This window comes from Molothrus aeneus, chromosome 7 (assembly GCF_037042795.1).
Source record: "Molothrus aeneus isolate 106 chromosome 7, BPBGC_Maene_1.0, whole genome shotgun sequence".
Taxonomy (NCBI): Eukaryota; Metazoa; Chordata; class Aves; order Passeriformes; family Icteridae; genus Molothrus; species Molothrus aeneus.
The window spans coordinates 3,171,173-3,178,236 of NC_089652.1; the positions used below are offsets into that span (position 1 = coordinate 3,171,173).

Sequence of the window (7,064 nt, forward strand, 5' to 3'; positions counted from 1 at the left end):
AGGTGGGTCAGGAATTGTTCTTGGTTTTGGAATCTGAGATCCTGGATCAGAGGTTTTTTCATGATTGAAAGGTTGTCTGTGGCTTGGCAAAACTGATGGTATTAAAAGTGTGCTGGGCAGCAGTTTGTGCTGCAGGGGCCTGGACAGGTGAGAAGAGTGAGCTGAAGACTTCCTGCAGCTGAACAAAGACCAAAGCAGCCTTGTTCTGCAGTTGCAGACCTCCAGAGATCCTTCCCATCCTAAACTATTCCTGTGTTTATTCCTAAACTATTCCTGTTCCTATTCCTAAGCTACATGGCTGTGCAAACAAAATCAGTGTGTTTTCAGATCCACAGTGTTGCTAAGTTTCTTTTTGTTCTTAAGGCTTCACTTTGTGGATAGAAATGATGATGTGCTTGGGCAGTTCCCACCTGTCAGATAAAACTGACTGTAATGCTGCAATCATTATTGTGGGCTAAACAGGATTTGCCTTAAATCATATCAGAAATAGCTTCTGCTGAGCTCCTTGCTTCAAATTAAAACACCTCAAACAAAATCTTGAAGCCCTGAAATAAATATTCTGTTATTGTTACTATTATTTTTAAAGGCCAGAACATCCCAACAAGCAAACTGGGAAGAATCCTGCATCAAGCTGCTGTCAGAACATCCTGCAGAGAGCAACTGAAGCAGAGCTGCAGCTCCTGGCCATCCATTATGAGATGTGCTACCAGCACTGCTTCAAGGTTTATGAGCTGGCCTTGGAGGAAAACACCTGTCTTGGGAGGCACGTGCTGTAATGTCCTTTAAAATAAAATGGGTGACTGGTTAGCAGGCAAAAATTGCTAAATGCTGCTGGTAGATTCTATCCATAGCTTCTAAGAGTGGTTATAATTAGTGGTGTTATCCAGAGGGACCCCCAAGCCTTATTTCCAGCCTGAATTTTTTAATAGCATTCACAGTCCTAAAATCCTGCTTTTTTTCCCAGGAATAAAACTCAAGTGATGCACAATACAGTTGTTAATTCATGTTCTATAGACTATAATCTTAGAGAGGAATCTTTAAACCCTGTAAAATCTTTGGGCATCTCCAGAAGCTGTAAAATCAGTGAAATGTTTAAAGTGATGTTTCTTTCTTATGCATGTTTTAATAGCTGTGAGAAAAAGGCTGAGTTATATTCATCTCTGCTGTTGGTTTTGGATGAACTGGACAATAATTACAGCAACATGAGAAAGGAAATAAACATGGGCACACCTTTAAATGAGCTTCCACCACTGTCAGTTGAGCTGAAGTTTCCCCCACTCTCTTCCTTTTACATCCCCTCCAAGGTAATTTCTTAACTGGTTTATGTTTTTAATAGAAATTGTTTTATAATTAAGATAATTATAGTTAAATATTTCTCCTTTTTTTTTGACAGTTTTTCAGGAAGAGTCTTTACTCTGAGTAAGTAGTTTGCATTTGTTGTTGTACTTATTAAATTAACTGAGGAATGAACATAGAAGATGTTAATCCTATAATTTCTTTATATCAGGATGCATTTTGTCGTTTCAGGCTGTTTAGCTGAAAGATCAGCATTGCCCTGTGGGTACAATGCTTTTATTTTAAGAGCATTTTTCCTCTGTGGTGCTCTAGTATGCAAAGCAGGGAGTGTCTTTACTATCTTTATAGTAAATTTATCAATTTACAGGCCATTTTCCTGGTTCCCTGCTTTCACTTCTAAAAATCTTTGTTTACAGTTATAATGGCACTAAGCAACAAAAAACTCCCCCAAAAAAATCCCACACCACAAAACCCCAAAAAGACTTTGCTGCCAGCAGAGATAATATCAAGCATGTAGATACCATGAAGAGAAATTAGGATGCTGTTTTGCTAAGATTATCATTCAGATATGAAGAATGATAGAAAATAACTTCTTATTTCAGGCAGGTACTTGACAGAACACATTCAGGGACCCCATCCAGTGACTCTCTGTAAGTGGAGATGAAAACAAATTTGGCATTAAGTTTTTACTGAATGGGGTAAACTGCTAGAGACTGTTTGAAGTTTCCTGTTAAGCATGAGTGAAGTTAATCAAGAAAAAATAAAGGCAATTTTTTTTTTTGTAAATAATTAGTCAAAGTTGCACAGGTATTTTAAATTGTAAGCAACATATCTGAACATCACATAGAAAAGTATTAAGATATAATGAAAATAGCCAAAATTTATTAATTATGTTAATTTTACTGTGAGCTTCTGGAAATATTTCAATTACTGTAGAACTTAAAATTGTTGTCCCATATTTTGTATGAAATTCTCGGATGTGTTTTAGTGATCTTTCAGGTGAAGGGAAAGCTGACTTTGAAGAACCAAAACGTCAAGAAAAGGGGATTTCTGTCAATATGGTAGGGAATTCTTCACTCCTGGGTTTTGGAGATGGTCATGCTGAGAAGTATTTTCTCCTTTTAGGTGCCTGCAAATGTGATCAGAGTCTTCAGGGCTCTCAGCCTGGGATCCTCTGCCACTGATTGCAAATGCAGCTCATATGTTCACAATTTTAATTGCCCTTTCAAAATAAAATAACTTGGGGGGTTCTTAAGGATGATCAGCAGACTCAACTTTTTTTAAATTCACCTGCTTCATGAGCTGATATTCTGAAAAATAACTTAAAATCAGGTGGGAGTGCTGTGATATAACTGCAATATGTTTGTAGGACAACTCACAGACTGATGGTGATCAGCCAGGTGACTCTGCTTCCCCTGAGAGGTGGGAAGAACTGCTTAAAGGTCAGGCTCTGGAACGTGGTGAGTGATCTGCTTCTAGTAAAAATAATCCTTCATTTGTGAGCTAAGTTCTCATGGGAGGAAGGAAAGCCTGTGTAAAACATGTCAATGGGAACACAGCTGCCCTTTCTGTGATGGAATGTTTATATATCAGCTATCAAAATTGATTGATAAGTAATAATAGCTCTATATTAATTACTTGCATCTTAAAAAAAAGTTTCTACTTAAATTAGAATTCCAAACTAGTAATGTCACCTCTTTGAAATGTAGCACCATGAGATGTAAGTAGCTGAAATCCTCTTCAGCACAGAAATTTGATATTCATTTATGTAGCATACCATGATTTAAACTTTAACACTTGAATTTTATCCCAACTGCCAAGGCTGTTTAAAAAATGAGGAAGGAAGTGAGTATTGGTTTGATGCTAAGGAAGACTTGTCAGTGGCAGATATTTCAGTAATGTGCAAAGAAATGAAAAAGCACCAAGGAAAGCAAGACTCGATTGACTCAAGAGGTAAAGTTGTGTGCTTTAAGCTGATAAACCAAATAATGGTGTTTATTAGTGGAGTGCTCTGTTCCTTCTCCAAGCATAAGTAAACTGGGAATAAATGCCAGCTGGGGTTTCAGATTTTCTCATTCTCCAGCAGTGAATCCTTGTATTCAGCTGTTTTCATCCATCCATGTTTTTCCTTGAAAACTTCACCTGCAGTGCTTGAACTCAAATTAGTAAATGCCCAGCCATTTACATAGATGGAAATCTTTTCTTTTTTCTCCTCCTCCTTCTTTTTGTGCTTCCTTCCCATGCTGGACTTTTCAGAGTGAGATGCACATGGTTTGTGGTTGGAGACTTGAGTGATGGGTGTGGTGAGAAGTGCCAAGGTGTTGAAGGCAGAGAGTTTGGGGGTTCCCTGTACCAGCCTTCAGCACTGGTACTGTTAATCCAGAGCTGTGTTTCCTCTTAAAATCTCAGGAGACGCTTTTGGGGCAAGGATGTTGCACAAACTGAACTGCTGTGCTTCTCAGGACACTCATTTTCTGTTAGGAGGTTCTCTTCTTTCCCTTAGTTTGTTCTAAGCTTTTCTCCCTGGGCTGCCCAGAATCTGCAGAGAAGATGTCAGCTCAAGAACAGTGAGTAACTCTTTGCTTTCTTACATTTATTGTTAGAAGTGAAGATAGTGGTGAGTGGGAAGGAACATTCTTCTGTTCCTGTTGGTGGCCCCAAGCCCTCAGTGCCTGAGGTGGGTCTGTTCTTAATTTGTAGTAGGAATTTCTTGCCTCTTTAAGGCTTCTTTCATACTCTACATTTACTACCAAACACCCTGATCTTCATGAAATCACCTACTCAACAGCTGGCACATTCTTTACTTGAAGATAATAAAAAAGGAAATAATTATTACTAGCAGTCCTTTGTGTGACAGGCTAAGAGCTTTAAATCTTCTTGATACATAACATTTATGTAGAAAATTATAGAAAATTATGGATAGAAAATTATGTCAGGATAGGAAAATACGTTACATATTGGTAATAAATTTCTGGCAGAAGAGTGGAAGCACCATTCTTCTGCCCCTGCATCAAACTCTGACACTCCAGCTGTTTTTTCTTAATTCTAGGACAGTTTGGAGTTTCCCCATTAGCACTAGATTTTTCATCTTGGAACACCAATTTTTTTAATGTAAATGTCATGAGGAAAGAGTTTGGGGTAATGGATGGGAAGGAAACACTTGGATTTTCTAGAATAAATCTAAGAAACCTCTACATTAAAACAGAGGGTTTTGTGTGTTGGCTCAGCCTGGTCCTTGGAGAGTAAAGGGAAAATCAGTAATTGCTGGTGTTGCTCACATAAACCACACAGATTTGCTGTCTTTAGGGATTTCCCTTTAAACATGCTGGTCCTTTGGGAAATGGTAATTGGATCTAAGCTAAAATAAATTAGATCCAATTATTTTACTTTATTAGAATAAAACAGGAATAAGATGAGCTTTAAGGTGCCTGCCAACCCAAACCATTCTGTGGGTCTAAGATTTTATATTTAATTATATGAATATTATATATATATATATAAATATTATTTATATATAAAATTATATATAAATATATATTATATTCATATATATAATACATAAATATATAATATTTATATATTTTATATTTAATTCTATTTTATAATATCATAAATGTTAGATATAGAATATATATTTATATTATTATATATAATTATATTTTATATTTATTTTCATAGGAAAGAGGTGTTGTATTACCTGTATGATGCTTAACTCATGCATTTTTTTCCTTATTTTGATGCAATTCTAGGATCCTGGGGAAAATTCCCTGCAGAAAACATCCATTTGTTCCTCTGTGAAGTCATCTGGTATCTTTGTTTCTCCTTATGCACTGAACTTGAGCAGCTTTACCAAGTTAATAAGGAGACTTCAAACAAAGCATCCAGGGTTTAGCAGGTCAGAAACTGGGGGTTCTTTTCAGCCCTGATTTGTAAGGAATCACTAAAGGTGTGGCACAGAATGTGACGTTAACATTTATTTCCCCCATTCCCACAGAGGTGAGATTGTGGGGGCTGTGCAGGAGGTGAGGAGAATGAACAAAGGAGTGCTGAGTGGCTTGGCCATCAGTTCTATCGAGGAGAAGGCCTCTGCCATTCTGAGGAGTTCCACACCCTGCTCTGAGCAGAGGAGCACTGAGAAAGGTGAATATTCCAGCCTGAGGGATAACCCACCCTGCAGCCTGGCTAGGTTAATGCAGCCTAAAGCACGAGGTGCCAGGGTCAATCCACTAGAGCAGTGCTTTGTAAGGACTGGGAGCTGTAAAACAGGCTGCATTGTATATAACTGGTGGTTAATTACTGAATATGGGGATTTTGGGAGGAGTTTTGAGTGAGTTAAGAGACTGCACCTCTGAGTTTTCAGATGATGTTGTCTATTTTTCTTCTATATAGATAGGAAGGGTGAGTTTGGCTCACATCTTTACTGCATGGTTCAGAAGGTCACAAGACCTTTAGTTATAAGACTTTTTAAGGCTTTTTTGACCAATAAAACACTGTTAGCAAGGATATTAATGTTTTTGACCTAATTATTAAATATTTTGTTTTATGGACTCATGCTACAGTGTAAGTTTTCTTAGCCAATCATGTTAAGACACAAAACCCTAGAATATTGCATTCTAAACTCCTTGTTTACCTTTGTAACAATTTTGGTGGGGTTTTTTTTTGTATCTTTAAATCTTTCTCTTCTTTAACTTGTCTCTGCTTTAAACTATAGATCCTATTCTCGCTTCTATCACCTAAGTTTGGGAGCCTTTTCCAAGGCCTCAGATCAAATCCTGTGTTTAATTCTAAGCTTTGGCTTCCAGGCCCAAAGTTCTGAGAATTCCCTGTACTTTGGATTCCAGCATCTGGAGTGCTTCGCTGCTGAGCTGTGTGGAGGGCACTGTCACACACGTTCGGTGCACAGCTGACACCTAACGGCCAGGCCTTGTGCAGCCTCTGATTTATCCAGAAATCCCAGCCCCGGCTCCCTTCTGCATCCAGGCACTGATGGTTTCTGTCTGGGGGCCAGCTCTGGGCTAGAAACCTGACCCAACCAGACTGTGCCTTGTCCTTTCCTCACACCAATCCCTTTGCATGATCTCGTGGCGCTGCAGGAAGCTGCAGCGAGCTGAAGGTGCTGGAACACAGCCCAGAATCCCAAAAATGTGTCTATCCATCCTTGCTTTAGTCTCCTGCTCAGCTTGGTGCTCTGCTTGCTTTGGGTACCTCCTAGCAGTGCCACTGCCAGGTTTCCTGCAAAAAGGAAAAGTCTTCATGTTAATCTCCTGTGTGACTTTCACAGGGCTGCAGATAGGGACAGAAACTCATCCCCAAAACGTTAAAATCTTTTGTTTGTTCGGTCAGTAAGGTTTTAACAGCCTCAATGTGTTGTGCTTTCCTTGTTGGAGTGATTATTTGGTTTTCCAGTGGTGTGTGGGCTCTGTAGTCCTAATTGTTCCTATTACAGTAGTTTTTCCTGTTGTTTTGTGTGGGAGATAATCACTTATAATAATTTTTGTTTTTATCACAAGGGAGGTGTGAAATGGCCAAGTCATTAGTAAATAATGGGGAGAAAAAAAATCCCCATTTTCCATAGTAAGGAACAAGTATGTAATACAGTTAAGGTGATTCTGCTCAGAGCTCACCTACAGTAACTCAGTCTCTCTGTTGTACTTTGTTCTAGACCCTGCTGCAATTGTTGCTGGAAAGAACAGCCTTGTTTACTGTCAATAAAGGTTAAAATTTGTTCTTCAAAAAAGTTGGGCCAATGTTGTGCTGTTTGCAGACCT

General features: G+C 38.6%; 1 long non-coding RNA gene across 1 annotated transcript; it reads left to right on the forward strand.

Moving 5' to 3' along the window:
• Positions 1–1,280: 1,280 nt before the first annotated feature.
• On the forward strand, positions 1,281–2,010 carry LOC136558749 (uncharacterized). Its single transcript, XR_010783924.1, has 3 exons — positions 1,281–1,304; positions 1,394–1,419; positions 1,899–2,010. It is a non-coding gene; the product is annotated as an uncharacterized lncRNA (long non-coding RNA).
• Positions 2,011–7,064: the final 5,054 nt, after the last annotated feature.